Here is a 14881-nt window from a genome sequence, read left to right as displayed (position 1 = left end):
GCTGTCCTCGGTTTTCCCTCCTCAACCTTCGGTGCCTCTTTGTTGCCAAAACCAAACAAGACGGCGGAGTGTTTCTTGACCGCGCGAGTCAACTCGATTAATTCAACGTCTGCCGACCCCGAGCGACGGAAAAACACAACAAACCTTTTCTGCCAATTGATGCAATGAATGTGGACCTTTCTGAACTAAAAACACGTTTCATTTTAACCGGGTGTCAAAACATTGTGAAATGATTGTTTCGGACAAACTTTGTGAAATGATTGTGTTCAGAAATCCTCATGGTTTGTGTTCAAACGGTAACGTATCAGCTGTAACTTTGTTACGGGCTTAATTGAATAGCAGCCGCCTTCAATACCTACCTCCTTGTGTTTCACCATCATGTGGGTTTCACGCTGATTGCACCACATTATCGGCTCACGTACAGATCTTCAGTTAGTAAATAGTGCATTGGTAAAACATATTGTTATCGGTTAAATCTTGGGATGAGGATTGGCCCCCTTTCATGCAGATTAAAATCATCAGAAACATCGACCCTACGCAGTTCTGAGTTTACAACCAGTGCGGCAACAACGGGTCGCTTCAACCGCGCGTTCCCGATCGATTACAGAGGGCTCATCCTGAGTGGTCGGAAATCGAACACGAATAACCTTTGCCAAGTGACTGCAGGATTTAGTCTTGGACCGAAGGCTCGTCGGCCTCTAAACGGATGAACGAGGGAGGAGAAGAGAGACAGGAAGCGCCGCGGGCCCCTTTGGGCCCAATTGGCTCCCATGCTGCCGCGGCGAGGACTCGGCCTCACTTCATTCTGCTTCAGATTCCGTGCCAGAACGTGTCAAACCAGCACAGCGAGAGAAAAGGTCAAACGCAGTAACTGTGACTCAGGTCATGCCGGGCCAAGTTAGGCCGTGAGCCACCCCCCCCCACCCCCTCTCCCTCCTTCAGCGGTCACTGACTTGAGTAAGAGGTTCCTAAAGTATAAATAGTATAAACTTCAACCTTCATTTTTCAAAAAGAGGGAATTGTGAAACGTCTACTTTGTTTCTCAATCCTCTGCTGCCACATTGGATGTTTCATATGTCACATTCGTCATAATTAAGGAGGAGCGTAAATCAAGTGGAACAAGAGACGTGACATTAAATGGTGCTTCCTGGGAAGCATTTGGAGCGGACACAAACAGATTATATTGTGCTGGACAGAGAAATGCAAACAGCAGTAAATATTGCGGCTTCGAGTTCAGGTCTCGATTCCCACAGTGATTTATTCGAGGTTATGGTCGCAAAGAGCAGGACTTAAGGTTACTTAACCAAAGCTGCATCACTTCCTGTACATTTAGAAACAGAGAAACAATGATTTGCTGTGAATCAAAGCCGTCTTGATAACTTAGAAGCAGGCGTCACTTCTTGTTTGTTCAGGGGTCGTGCATTATTGCCCGGGATGATTTTTATCTCATCACAGGCCTCAGATCAAATGGGCTCTTATTGTGAAAACTAGGCCTCACTGCCTGCTTTCCCCTTTAGCCTCTAGCATACGTGCCAAGCACGGTACGTATCCCAGACACACACTACCATCTCCCCACTATGAGATATCCTATTCATCTATTGCTTTATCTTATAAGCTCTTCATAAAGTCTCTTCATGATACATTTCTCTCTTCACGCTTTCTTTTTTAGACGTGGTTTACTTAGAGTTTGGCAAAGAAAAGCAGCGCTTGGTTAGTTTGAGGGAGAAGTTTGTGGTTTTGGTTGAAATGTTTGTGTTTATAACTTTGGGAGTGACAAGTGGTCAGTCAAAGGCCGCGAGGTTTGGTTAAAAGATTTAAGGGGGGTTTACATAAGGATTTCCTGTTATGTTATGATAAGATCGTGTGATGTTAAGTCTATTATTTCAAGCGGTTTGTATTTCAAAACTGACATTTCCCCCTCACTCAAAAGTTGGCAGTTTGTTCTGGGATTTCTATTACACTTTTATATATATGTAATATATCTTCTTATTAATATTATGACAATAATTCTAAACACAGAGCCTGATTATTAAATATAATCATTGTTCCTATTTTGATGGAATCATAAAATATATTACACACAGATATCTCAAGCTACACACTTATGTTATATAATTACTAACTAACTAACCCAAATGTCTCAGATAAATCTGATTATCTTGCCCAAAAAAATCCAGATTAAATGAGTAAATGGATTTTTCAAGTACTTCAAGTGTTTATTTCAAACATGCAGTAGAAATCAGCCCTACGAGCTCCAACAGAGTGAAGGAGCACAGAGAGTCGGAGGCGGTGACAGAAGAAGAAGATGGCTCACCTGTGTGAGAGGGGGCGACACTGAGGGGGGGGGGGCAGAGGAGGGGGAACAGGGTGCGGATGAAGCGTCCAGACAAGGCCCCCCTTGTCTGGACGCTCTTGTTCGGTGTCACCTCGGTGCGGAGAGAGAGAGTGCGCGGCCATCGCAGATCGCCCCCAACCCCCCCATGGTGGCTCCTGAATGCCGCTTTCGGGCTCCGATCGATGATGAATCGCTCAACTTCGGCCCTTTTATTCCTGCAGAGGATCCGGTTTCTACGCTCCCGCGTTTCCGCTGCGATAATTAACATATACAGTATATAGAAATAAAAAAACATCATTTCATGTAGAGTTAATTTATTGTGTAACAAGGTGGGTGACAACTCACCTTTGTCCCCATGGTAGTATGTGTCATGGATACGTACCATGCTTGGCAGGTATGCTAAAGGGGAAAGCAGGCAGTGAGGCCTAGTGTTTATACTGGGGGTGATGTCAGCAGTGACATCATCGGGTTAGACCAAGTATATGAGAGGAGAGTCTGTCATAATGGGTGTCACCTTGTACACATGGTGCGACCTATGGCAGGTTGATTGATAGCGCTATTAAAGTTAGAGGACATTGACTGTTTGGGGGGGGAATGGTGGCACATCCGTGTAGCTGAGGATTAGGTTATGTTGAGTTTATAAATTTCCGTTATTCGGTTTTTGTTTTGTTGTTTATTTGTTTAATGATACATGTACCAGGGACCTTCCTTTTTACAAATTAAAAAACCCCTTTTGAGATCTGGACCAAGTCCCGCTCGTCTGCCTCCGGTTTCTGCGCGGCCGCGTTTCCGCTGCGAGGGGAACGCTGGTCGGCGCCTCGCCCCCACGCCAGGACTCGCCGCGGCCTCCATCAGACCATCTGGTGAGCTGTTATTTCAGTGGGAGAGGAATTAATGAGCCACACAGAAACCTCCGTACTGTTGCACAATATGCTTGGCACTGTCCTTAATCATGCGTGTGGATTTACACGTAACATGCACAAGTTACCCAAAGGTCAGGTCATATATACACGCTTGAAACTATGTTGAATAACCCCAGATGCAAGAGCGCCTCTTTGTGCACTTTCCAAGCACTTCTCAAATATGAAATTGTTCTGCCAGAAGCAAACGTCTCCCCAGAGACGACGTATTTGCAAACGCGTCAACAAAGGGAGTTGGATGGGTGTCGCCATATTATCTAGACATGAATAACACGCCGCGTCCCTATTTAGTCTCTCTTTTGACGGATTTCAAAGGGGTAATGTGATAACACCGAAAGCCAGCTGACGAAGAAAACTTCAAACAAAAGCTACCTCCCTCTTTTAGGGTTACGACATGAAAGACACCTGTTTCTTTCTGAGATGCGGCACAGAATCTATGTAATGAATACCGCCGTAGATAAGCTCGTCATCTGGCAGGTGGACTTGGAGATGCTCACGTCTGGCGTGCACAATACAGTGCGTCCAGGCTGTGGACACGACGGGACCCTTCACGCTGGAATCGACGCCCCGGTTGTCGGCACAAATAGCGCGCGTGACTGACGGGAACGAGCCCGGGGACGGCGTTCTCCCGCCCACCGCGTCATCCGCCGAGAGTTTGTCTTCCAGCGCGCTGACAGCTCGTCAACGGACGAGATAAATTAGATTTTTTTTGTTGCAGAGCCGGGGGATCAGGGCGAGCTGCCGTCCCACTCGACCACGGTCGACCTTTGACCTGTAAGTCTCTTGTGTAGGCGAGATTATATATATTTAGACATTTAAAGTCAAAAGATATACATCAGCATCCTTGGATTTGTAGTATTTGGTCCGTAACCGTGGTTATGTGTTTCTGATCCTCCAATCAGAGCAGGTCCTGAAGGTATTCAAGGTGGGAACCTCGGCTCCCGGATGAAAGTAAATGCCTCCTTGTCTCATGTTAGCCAAACAGCACATGATGGTCCTGGCACAATGTTCTATACAGAGATAAATTACAAGCAGAAACTGGAGAAAATCCATCGAGGCATTCAGCAGAACAACAACAACAACAATGGTCAAATTCAACTCGCGTTGAATCGCTGCATCACGGCTTCCGACCGCCAGCGACTCGCTGGTTCAGTGCGAGGCCGCAAGGAGACACAAGGGGATCAGTTGAGAGGATCGAATGAAACATACAAGTACAGTTATTATAAAGGTTTTCAAAAACTGAAAATAGAATAGCAGGTCTGCCTTCGGTTCGCCAATGAGATATATTTCGGGAGTTGCAGCATGTCAATATTTCTTTTACAAAATTTTCATTCAAATTCATTTTTGATTTAGAATCGTTGCTTGAATTTGTTGTGCGACCAACATGAGTGGAGAGAAAACAAGAAATGTCGACAGCGGTGATTTGTGTAAAACAATCACGTATCGATGAGCTGTGCTGTGATGGATGAGAATGACTTTTCTCAGTCTCGCCCTCAAGACGCCTTCCCTCCTGACGGATTCCTCACCGTGTGTTTTTAGGCGTGTGCGTTAGCGCGGGAAGCTTCGCTGCTCGACGGACGGAGCAGAAAAAGACAAACGAGGATTTCTCACCAAACGCAAAGCAGAAACAGGCCGACTGGGCCAGAGAGCACAGAGCCAAAGTGTTTCCCACCCAGCTGAGAGAAAGGAATTCTGTTTCTTCTGTCAGACCAGTGGAGCTGGAATGATTTAATACACACCAACAGAACTGCAGGTCCACACCAAACATTCATGTTTAGTTAGTATCTAGTTTTTTTTTAAAGAGGGGTTTGTTTATTTCTCATTTACCGCCTGATTTATACAACTTTTTATTGCTAAAATCAAGGAGGATTCTTTCTTACCTATTTTCTCAATAAGGCTGTGATTCTCAGTCACAACATCGAGGAGTTATCGAATAAAATCGTGCCAATCTGTGGAGGGAATTTCTTCCCTCGGATTCAAGGATGACCTGATTTGAGTTTGGAGGTCAAAGGTCAGGTTCACCAGGTCCTCACATCCAATCCTAATGTCGGGATACCTCACGAACTTTGACTTTCGTCAAATTTGGTTCAAACATCCACTTGAAATGGTGTTTGAAGTGATACGGAATTTGGAAGTCAGGAGGGTCAAAGGTCAGGTCACTGCCAACACACTAATCAACAGGGATTATGAGGAATTATGTAGCAAGTAGTTTGTCATTTTGGACAAACAACAACAAAAAGTATTTGAACCCTCTAGATTTTTTTTAAACTCTTCATGAATAAAGATTTGAATAAAACTTCACCATCTTCCTCCTGCAGTTAAACCTTCTCTCATCGTTAAGCTGACCGAGCGGCTGCTGAGCCACAGTTTCCCTTTTAGCACCAGAGGCTACAAACTATTTTTTTCTTTTAGGTTAAATTCTTGTGTGTGAGTCAGCGGGTGAGTCAAAGGTAGCTGGCAATTACAATGCGTGCGTATGACACACACACACACACACACACACACACACACACACACACACGCACACACGCACATTCCCACACACAAGAGCGAGAGGAGTAACCACAAAAGCCTTTCAATCACATCCATCATCGAGAGATAAGGGCGATCTGCAGAGGATTGGATGGCAGCAGATTAAATAAGCAATGACTTGGCGAGGAGTTCTACTCATGGGGCAAAAAAAACATTCAAATCGGCTACGACAACATACTGTTGGGCAACCTTCAAACCTCAATCCAACTAACAATGAAGATTTATTTTTCCCACGAATGTCAGTGACAGTTGAAAGGTGTGATCACTCAGCCATTTGACTTCTAAAGCTCATTTTATTTCCAAAATAGTTGTTTGTTTTCTGTGAGATACAAATTCTGTTGAGCGTCAATCAGGTGGACTTTTCTTTTGATTGGACGCTGCACAGGTGATAATCATCAGCACCTTAATTACTGGTTACAGGTAAATATCAACTACCTGACAATCAGCGACACATCTTTCCTGCACGCGGTATGCTTTTAATTAAAGTAGCTTCACCCTTTCGTCTGTCGCCCTGCAGCTGCCAGTCTCAGTTGTGTAGTTAATGTGTGTGTGTGAGAATGGAGGTTAATGCATAAAGTTAAAGGCATCTGGTAGAGGTCACAACGCTTGGACTAGGCTGCATTTGTTGCAGCTTTAGATGTTCTAAGCAAACTTTACATTTTAGAATGTGACATTACATTTTTCACGATTAAAGCAGCAAAAAGTTATCAATAAAAAACGTCCTCCTCCTCCTCCTCCTCCTCCTCCTCTCGAGTTCCTCTTCCTGTTCCCCCGAAGCGACGTCATTGGTCAGAAGATCTCCGAGCTGTCCCCTTGGATACAGTGTACAGGAAACAGTGTGATTGCGTCTCGCATGGCTGAACAACGGCCTCGGAGGGACAATCGCAGTGAGGGACAGAGATCCAAGCCACCTGGGCCTCGGGCTTCACGGCTCTATTTGACGTCTTGTTGTGTTTCCACAATGTCATTGGAGAGGACTTCAGCTTGTGTTTATTTGTTGCGCTGCGCAAGAATCATTTGGATGAAGCGCCTCACCGTTTCCCTCCGCGGGGGAATTAATAGTTCCTTCACCCCAGAGATTAGTTCCGCTCTTATTTTGTTATTTTTGGTCATTTTTGGGGGGATTTTTTGAGACATTTCTGTCCTTTTTGATTTATTACATTTTTCTGTTGGAAATAAAAAGATAATATGTTAAAAATAAGTACCAAGTCTAATTTTGGAGCGGCCGGCGTACGTGGGAAGTTTTGGTTTTGAGACGCAATAGGGTGGATCTCTGCGTCTCTGCGGCCTGCAGGCCTCGGTACGCTTGGATCCCACTTGGGTAAACGAGACGTTGTGCAGTGAGCAGCGAGGGAAAGCTCCTCGGGGCAGATGAGACAAAGCTTGGAATGACGAGTGGTTGGTGGATCCGGTTGCTTTGTTTCAACACCTTTCACCACTTTCTTCAAAGTCCTCAGGCCAGCGTGCATGAGTAGATGATGTTTGAAAAAAAAAAAAAAGGTTTAAAACAGCCCGTCAGTGCGCTGCATTCCTATACGGTAAAAGTAGGTATGTGCGGGGGTGTCTATCTAGTTTCCTCTCTACAGCCAGATGAGCAGTGTTGGGAGTAACGCGTTACAAAGTAAGTGTAATTCCACTACTTTTAGCGGTAACGAGCATGTAGTGAAGTTACAATTACTGAAATTTAAATGAGTTTGTTACTCATGTTACTACGGTGGCTCTGAAGTGCAAAGCACAACGGCATTAACTTTTTACGGAAAGGGTAGGGCCTTATAGCAGGAAGCAGAGGACGGACCCTTCTGATTGGACAGACAGACTGTCTGTCCATGCTAACATGGAGGATTCAAATTACCGTGACTTCTTAACTATTTGCACAATCGGATTCTGAAATCTGAGAAATGCCGTTTTCTAGATATTCTGTCAATCAATAAATCAGTGGCGGGACTGAGAGGCTGTGACGAGGGGGGGAAGTGACGCAGCAGAAAATCACGGAGAGACGACGATGTTTTACGAGTGTCTTAAAAGTGTCCTACTAGTGTTTCACTATTGTTTTACCGCTGTTTTGTTGTTCAATTATATTTAGGTGTTGTAAATAAAAGTAAATAAAAGCCCTGTATTATTTCCTGTTAAAAGACAGACAGTCCATCTGTCCAATCAGAAGGGTCCATCCTCTGCTATAAGGCCCTTTTCCGTAAGGAGTTAATTTCGTTGTGTTTTGCACTTCAGGGCCACCGTAATTTACTCCCCTTTGTGACGCGCAGCGGAGGGCCGGCAAATAGTAAGTAAATAGCTGCCTTTCAGCACAAAATAGTTGTAGCCACCAAACGTTGTGTATCTCATTTCAGTAGTCCAGTACATGCACGTAAACAGCATTGGGTCCCGCACCATCTCATTCACGTCCACCTTAATTGTCCTGTTGTGAAAGCTCGCGTTGCCTGAAAACGATCATTTGTGGGATTTCCGTGTTTTTTTTTGCCGATCGCCATTGAGCTAAAAGCTAAAATGTCAACTAACGGTCGCAAAAAATCTAACCTGCTACTTTGAGCGCGCAGTGATACGGAACGCTCGGGTCAATGTGAACAGAAACTGCACATTATCACTCAATAATAAACACCCCGTGACTCACTCCCAACCAACGCTGGATTCCATCTACCCGTATTATAAATACTGAGCATTAAACCACATCATGGCCGACAGTGCGGATAGATTCTCTCATGGAAATATGGACATTACTTTTCGCTCGTCGAAATTAAAGACAAAAATGTAGCGGTGAGTTGTAAGGTTTGCAGGTGCAAAGAAGCTATTCCAATCTTGTGAGGCACCTGTTGAAACAACACGAAAGACAGCCTCCACTTCACACGGACTGCCGATAAGCTGATAAGCCGGCTGATAATAATGCTGATAATGCATTGCTTGCTCGGTATGTTGAAGATGAGATGCGCCCTGTCAACTGTTGAGTCATTTGCCTTCAGCTATTTTTGTTATTAGGTTAAGTATTAAAAGGGACTTTTGTACTACCGCTTGATTTGAAGGCCTGTTGCCATGGTGATTATAACAAATAGGTCTAAAAAATATGTTTATTGTGTTTGACTGTTCAGTACTGTTCATGCTCATTACATTTAAAAACAGAAATAAAAGTAACTTAAAAGTTACCTCCCCGAGTAACTTTTGATACCGTACAGTAATTCAATTACCTTTAAAATAAGTAACTAGTAACTCATTTTCAGTAACTTGCCCAACACTGCAGATGAGTGACATCATTAAAATGAAACCTCCTAATGTGGCAACGTATTTGGTGTGTTTTAACGCGTGAAGTACATAAAGATGAGCTGGAACTCGCCGTGGAAGCGTCTCAGAAGTGAATTCTTTTCATTCTCATTCACGTGGAAAGTTGAACCGTTGGTTCCCTGCAGCGGATATTAAAGTTCCCTCATGAAAAAGAGTTTAGCATTCAAACTTGTGACTCCCGTCACGCCTTCGCCGCTCGAGGCAGACCGACGCCATAGCGGTGCTAGTTGTGTTTTTCACAATCAAACATATTATTTTATGAAATAAAGTTTGACAAAAGCGACAGTATTGCCGTTGGCTTGAGGGGTTGGGGGGGGGTTTACACCCTTCCTCGACGTCCGAAGGCTATTTGCTGGTGAGAGGGATTCTTCTGCAAAGAGTCCACGCTTTGTCTCTCGGGGAAAATGCGGCCCTTTGTCCCAAAAGACTTTCGGAAGTGAAGTCCAAACTATCGAGAGAAAAAAAAGACGGTTGAGATGTTTGAGAACTCGCTCAAAGGGTTCAACAGATCCGTCGAGCAGAAATAATCTCATGTGGCATCAAGGGTGTATTTCTAACCAGCAGGTTGAACACAATATCTGCCTTTTTTTTTGCATAGATTGAAGACATGCACGTATACATGTTGTCGTTACAAGCCGTGCTGCGAGGACAGCTTACGTAAAATCAAGTGTTTGGTTTTGAATAACGGCTTGATTCATGAAGCTGTCAGACATGTGATCATAAAAAGTTGGTTTTATTTCTGCCCCCCCCCCCCCCCCCCCCCCCCCCCCCGGATGGGGCCGAGGGGAGATTGGATAGGCTCTGACTTCAGAACACCTGAGGCATTAAATATCAGGCGCTGCGCTCCAACGTCTGATTCAACACACAGGCGGTTTGTGCAACTGAAATCAACCCGTGTTCATCTTTTCGCCCTGAAAAGTCAAAGCAGTTCGGAAGGGGAAGCCAGGGAGTGACCTCATCGCTTCAGAAGCCGCCGACAGAGCCCTTAACGGCCCAGACTTGTTTAAACTGTAAAAACCTGAATTGAAAAGTAACAATCCTGTGTGACATTAATGTTTAAGTGTACCCTTATTTTTCCATGTTGTGTTTATTGAGATGCATGAAGCACAAGTTAGAGACATCGTTACGTTTATAAAGAGCGCCGCTATCAACAGGCTTTGTGTGTTTCCACATGTCTCGCATGGGCTCCCTGGGCACAGACGTGGTCTTAAATCAGCCGGTAAAGTAGAGCGATTACGCTGGTGTTGGACCGGTAGGTTCCCTTAAGATCTCCGCCCGGAGCAAACTCTCCCCCGGCCATGGGGTCCGTTGGATTCTATTTGGCGAAGCACTCTGACGCTACTTCAAGAGGAAAGAACAGTTCTTTATATAGCAGTATATGGTATATGATATAAGTATGTGCTATGCAGAATAATATCTTATTGGTTAATGTGGATAATTACCATCAGCAATATAACGATATTCCTTCATGGTACTTATGGATGTATGAATGTGTATTTTTTTCATACCTCAATGATTATAATTATTATTCTGAAACTGCAATGCTTTTTAAAAGGTACAATATTTATGTCTGAGATGTAACTTGAAGTATTAAGTGCTGTTTGGAAATAGACCACTGCTAAGTGGTTTGCTAATTAAGTGAAGTCCTAATTAATAATGACTGGAACTACTACTACTTAACAGTACATATCCAAATATAAAGACAGGTACTTTGAGAGCATAAAGAAGGCATCCAAATGTAGTTTTAATTTTTATATATGTACATATATATATAATCGTTTATTGTTTCCATCGTTTTAAAATGACAAATACCCTGGGTTCATACGGCACCAGTCAAAACGTTTTCTCATTCGATCCCATGTAATTGTGTCTTTGAATAAGACTTCATCCTGTTCGACATCAATGAGCAGGCGTGGCGTCCTGTTTCCTTAAAGGATACAAATCAACTGTTTGAATGTGGGATGGAGCTTATTTTGACCGTGCATGGATGTACGTGTTGTAAGCTTCTGGCACTTGGTGAGTTCAAATTTCCTACTTTCTGCCTTAAATAATTAACGTCAAATAATGTTTTCACTCTTTCCAAAAAACATCTTCTCTCCCCTCGCTTCGCTTATGGAAATCCGTCCCCGCGCCGGTCCTACCTCCCGCTGACTCCTGTCACACGAAAGCTTCAGTGGATGTTTTATGGAAGCGTAATGCAGTTAGGTCCTTTGTGGAAATGAAAAGTCTTCGTAATAATCGTTTAAACTGGGAAACACGCCGTCCTCAGAAGGCAGATTCAAAGGGATTCAAACTGGTTCACATCGAGCAAGAACGCAGGCACACGCTATAGGCTGCATTCGTCTCTTGTTGAGGCCTTTGGACTTAACCTTTGACCTGTAGTTGAGAGCTTCTCGTGCATGTGGCCATATGGGCTCGCCTGCATCGTTTTATAGAACATAGCATTGTTGGAAATAAGACTATTCTACAGTAGGCTAAACAGTTCAAATTGACGGTTGTTTCTTCAAAGTCAAAGGTCCATACAACATTTAGAGCTGTATAAATATTCTATATACAGCTGTTAGCTATTAGAGCTCCTATTAGGAGCAACATAAACATCATCTGGAGTCACATGCTCACTTGAAACTCCTCTTTTTGCTCGGTTTAGGACTCCAGCAGCCGGTTCCTCAGTGACACCACGTGGGCCGCACGTTTGTCCTCTACGTGCGTCTGCAGCTCAGCGTTGCACATGCACCGCGCGCCGGTTTATTTAGTTCTTTGTTGTTGCTGAAAAAAACGGCTCCCTGCTGCTGGGAAACACGAGGTCCATGAAAGCGATGGAACAGTAATGGCGAGCCGTAAAAACAAGACATTCTGCAACAAAGGGGGAACTGTCAATCGAGGTGATGAATGTCCCTGTGTTGGTGGTGAGTGTCCACTTTCACCCAAGACGTCGTTTGTCATTCGATTGATCAGAGCAGCTTCAAGCAACCGCAAGTTACTGAGCCATTGTTTGCTATGATATCAGGAATTCGAGGCATTCTGACATCAATTAATCCTTGTTTTCTTTATTGGTATCAAGAGCTTCCACTTGACTTCCCACATGGAGAGCCTACAGCGCATCGCGGCTTTGTGATGCTTCATTCCGTGGCTGTGTCGGATTATTGCTTCTTGACAGCTGGTGTGCAAACACATCAGATTGAATTTAGTCCAGAGGACATTGCCATCCGCTGCATGAAAGCAGCTGCGTACGGGTTTCTGCTTTTTCCCCGCTCAAATTTCTGTCTTTGGTTTGTGAAATTTGGGTTCCATTTACAGTCTTAACTTCTAGAAACAGGAAATGCAAGAGTTTAGAACTGACCAGGAGTCTTTATCTTCAAGCTATGGCCACGATTGCGTAATCGATCTATACATTCAGATTACATAACTCTGCATAGGTTAGATTTGCAACCCTTTGGATTTAAATGCTGATTGTTTGCTGTCCGTCCTGCGTTAAAGGATTTTAAATCTGGACTGTGCACGTGTCTTATCCAGAGAGATACAGAGATGGAACTCCAAGATGCAAATCGCCGCATGGCTGTTTCCAAATACAGTGAGAGGCATGTTAGGTTGATGTTGCAACTTCCTGTTTAAGTGACCCCTTTGTGTTCGGTGAGAAAAGCTATATTTAGCCAGAACAATGGTGGGAATTTTATAGAAAGACATTAGAGCAGAGAGTATGAGTTATTGTTAGGAAAGCAGACTGCAGAGCCACAGTCTGAAGTGCTGCGTAGCTTTCTTTGGCGGAGCCAATAATATGGATGGGTTCCGATCAAAGCCCAGTCGCTTCACCACAAAGGGAACATGCAGTACTGGCGTTCACTGCTTCTTGCCTCTTACGTTTCATCTCACATTTGGGAAAGAGGTGTTTGGGGGGCCAGCATTAAAGTGAACTCCCCCTGTTTCTCTGATCTCATCACTCATCAAGTCAGCAAATGAAGGGCAGCGTAGAACATCTCGGCGGCAGGTCTCTGGGTGGGATCCATTTGTCCAGATGCACCGTTGACCCGTGGCTGCGAGACGACAGCGAGAGACTCCGGGGAAGAGGCCGAGTCACCGGCGTGCGTTACTGGGAGGCCGGTGGCTGCAGACGGAGAGGCGGAGGAGGAGTCACCGTGTGTCACAGGACGGCCCCGGGACGTCCTGTGACACACGGTGACTCCTCCTGTCACACAAATAATGTTTGAACATCCACTCATTACAAACACGCTGGTTTGAATTATTCAAATGTGTGTCTCTAACCGGGGAGAGTGGGGGGGGGGGCGCACTTCAAAGTCAGTGGAGTTTGGAGCAGCGTTTCACGACTCACGTTTCATGTTGTTTTGGCTGTCGTGACGGTCTTAAAAAATCAATCTGGATTAAATCAAGATTTGCTTAAAGACTGTGAGCTGGCGGTCTTGGGACCACGATTAACTTTGCATCCTGGGGGTTCATGCGGGGTAATTGGGTACTAAGTTATGATGGTGCCTGGTGCCTTTCAGGGCTTCATGGGGGAGGAAGAGGAGTTTAAATTGAATTTGAAAGGGAATCAGTGTTGTTGTTTTATTAATGTTTACCTGTTTCGCTGGCTCCTGTGCGTTAATCTCTCCACCTGGTCCTGGGTCTTCCCCGGGGCCTCTTCCCAGCTGGCCGTGCCTGGAACACCTCCCTAGGGAGGCGCCCAGGGGGCATCCTCACCAGATGCCCAAACCACCTCAAATGGCTCCTTTCGACGCAAAGGAGCAGCGGCTCTACGCCGAGCTCCTCGCGAATGGCTGGGTTTCTCACCCTCTCCCTAAGGGAGACGCCAGCCACTCTCCTGAGGAAAGATTGACCGGTAGATCGAGAGCTTTGCCTTCCGGCTAAGCTCTCTTTTCGTCACAATCCAGATTGCATGATGAAATACAATTAATGGCTGAATTTACAGGTGGATTGTTACCTTACATACCTGCTATACGGTATACGATACTTCCATTTTAAACTAGATTTGACTGTAAAATAAGGACCAAAACAGTCCGTTTTTAGAGGTTATCCAAATCAGTGATGATTTTCCTTCTAAAAAGAAACAAGTCACTTTGCAGAATACAAATGTTGCTGCAGGGGAAGGCAGGCTGAACGGTGTCAAAAGCAGTAGTGAGGTCTAACAAGACGAGAGACAAAGACACGTCTCTCGTCTGATCCAATTAGGTCACTTAGCCTCGCGCTCTTCCTCGGGGGCCGCCATCCATCTCCCCCTCATGTGACTGTGTCTCTCCCCGTTTGTGTCGGTTGGAAAACACGGCGAGCTAGCGATCGGAGGCTAAGATCGCAAATATTTCCCCGTAATAACCCCCCCCCCCCCCCACTTCCACACACCAGATTTGTCCAAGTGATTTGTCCCCTATCCTTCATCGGGTGGTTGCACTACGGTGATCCAGAACTATTTTTGATCGAGGAGATATTAAAGCGAGCAGCTTTCCCAACCTACGTGGGAGTGTCAAGATTTCGTGGAAAACATTTTTGCACTCCCCTCGCTCTACTCTTTCCTCGACAGGTTCAGACAAAACCAGTTTGAATCCACTGGTACACAATGGTTCGTTTACACCGCAGGCCGAAATATTCCCAATGTGACTTTAATATTCTCTTTTAAAAAATGTTGCGCACATGTGCCTGAATCTGTTTTTCATCATGCCAGAACAGCAGAAATCAAACGGAACATGAACCTAAATTGTGATGTGGACATAAATCAGATCCAGGACGGATTTCTTTTTGCAACACGTCACCGGTCCGAGTGGTCACACGTGGGTTGGTTCGAGGAACCGCTCACGGG

The sequence above is a fragment of the Gasterosteus aculeatus genome, chromosome X (genome assembly GCF_964276395.1).
Source record: "Gasterosteus aculeatus chromosome X, fGasAcu3.hap1.1, whole genome shotgun sequence".
In the NCBI taxonomy this organism is placed as follows: Eukaryota; Metazoa; Chordata; class Actinopteri; order Perciformes; family Gasterosteidae; genus Gasterosteus; species Gasterosteus aculeatus.
The sequence above is the reverse complement of the archived record's forward strand: the minus strand, read 5'-3'. Positions refer to the sequence as shown.